The following is a 2041-nucleotide window of genomic DNA, read 5'->3' as shown; positions in this document are numbered from 1 at the left end:
TGGGAAGATTGAAGATGTGTGTGTGCTTGCCGGACGACTGGGGAAAGCTTTGCCGTTGGCATCGGCAGCACAGTGAAGGTCATGCTGACCTGCGGCGCAGTCCCCGGGGGGAGGCAAGGCCTCTTGTCGTGCTCATGGGCGGCTGTCTCATCACTTGTCCTCCAGGGACTCCAGCTTCCCGGCCAAGCACGCACTTCCCCAGCAGAGCCACGTCTCCTGGGGGGGGTACCCCGTGCTGGGCTTGTTCTGGAAGCAGGGAGCTGGTGTTTCCCCCACCGCTGTGCCACTAGGCAGTCACAGAGGGTTGCTTGACTTGTGGGTGTGGGGTCTGGCTCAGCCTTTCTAGCAGAGCTAACCCTCCGTCACCAGCTGGGGAAACTGAGGCAGGAAGCTGGGTGAGATCGTGACTTGCTGGCAGAAGGTGCCGTGCGTGGGGAGCAGCCAGATCCAGGCGCCGTGTGGCTCTGTGGTTGGTCTGCAGGGTGAACCCGTAACCTCATCACAGCTCTGACCCCGCTGAGCGATGCAGGCAGAGCCCCACCGCTGTGGGCAGGATGGGGCAGGAGGACGCCCTGCTTCTCCCACTGCGTGCGGGGCAGTGCTGCCACGGGAGCTGGGCCCTGCGTGGGGCTGTGCACAGGGGTGGACGTGTGCCGCGGAGGGAGCAGAGCCAGACCCGAGGAGGGGCACGGGCTCAGCAGGGCGGGAGAGGGTGGGGGTGACCCCGGCTCAGCCTTCCTAACAGAGCCGGTCTCTGCCCGCGGTGCCCCCCGCTTCTTGCACACCGGCCGTGCGTGGGGCACTGCGGAGCCCGGCACGGAGGCGGGCAGACGTGGAGCCGGGGGAGCCCAGCCCGGGTGCACAGCGGGGCAGGGGGCGGCGGGCGCGGGGGGTGGGTGGCGGTGCTGCCGCCCTCCCGGCGCCGGGGCACCGAGGAGCACGGGGGGGGGGGGGGGGGGGGCGCGGGGAGGTGCACCCCCGGCGCCCCGTCTCCGGCCCCGCTCCGGCGGCGGCCTGCCGGCCGGGGCTCGGCGGGGCCGTGGCCGGGAGCGGGACCGGCGGGGCTCGGCGCTCTCCGACTTGGGGCGCGGCGGGCCGTGGCAGGGAGGCGGTTAACGGCCAGGGAGCCGCCGAGGCAGGAGGAGTCCGCAGGCGGGCGAGCAGGAGGGGGCCGCCGGGCGAGCTGCCCGCCCCCGCCGAGCCGCGCCGCGCCGAGCCGCGCTCTTGCCCCGGGGCGCACGGGCCGGCGGGGCACGGCGGGGCGAGGCGGCGAGCGCGGCGGCGGCGGCGACGGCGGCGACGGCGGGGGGCAGGCTCCGTGCCCCGCCCGCCTCGGCTCGGCACGGCACGGCTCGGCGCGGCACGGCGCGGCTCGGCTCGGCACGGCGCGGAGCGGCGCGGCTCGGCATCGCACGGCACGGCGCGGCTCGGCGCGGCACGGCTCGGTTCCGCTCGGCTCGGCTCGGCTCGGCACGGCACGGCACGGCTCCGGCAGCTCCCGAGCCATTCAAACAAGTGGCTCCGGCAGCACTTCGGAGCCGGGGCTGGGGAGAGGGCGCAGCGCGGCTCCTTGCCCCGGAGGCGCCGGGCCCTTCACACTGCCTCTTTTCTCCGGCGCTCGCTCTTTATTTGACGATGAAATAATGTTGACATGTCTTGAATTATTAAGTATTCCCTGGATTTTATTAGCACATGATGCCTAAATGCTGCCTGTATCTGCTGGGGTCTTAACCAGAGAGGAGCGAAGGAGAGAGGCAGAGAGAGCGAGCGAGGGAGAGGAGAGAGAGGGGTTTTTGACAGCTGTATTTGTGCTGATAAGCGAAGGCACAAGGAGACGATCGACTAGTGAGACAAGAGGGAAGCGGCGGCTCGGAGCTGCTGAGAGGGGCTGCGCTTCCCTCCCGAGACGGCTCGGCCCTCCCGGCGCCGTGCTGGGGCTTGGGGGGGACCCGAGCCCCCTCCCAGCGCCTGGCTGGGCTCTCAGCCGGTGCCCGTGCCGGGGGGCAGCTCGCTGGCTGGGCACGCCGGCCGCGCGGGGCAG

This window comes from Mycteria americana, chromosome 9 (assembly GCF_035582795.1).
Source record: "Mycteria americana isolate JAX WOST 10 ecotype Jacksonville Zoo and Gardens chromosome 9, USCA_MyAme_1.0, whole genome shotgun sequence".
Classification (NCBI taxonomy): domain Eukaryota; kingdom Metazoa; phylum Chordata; class Aves; order Ciconiiformes; family Ciconiidae; genus Mycteria; species Mycteria americana.
The sequence above is the reverse complement of the archived record's forward strand: the minus strand, read 5'-3'. Positions refer to the sequence as shown.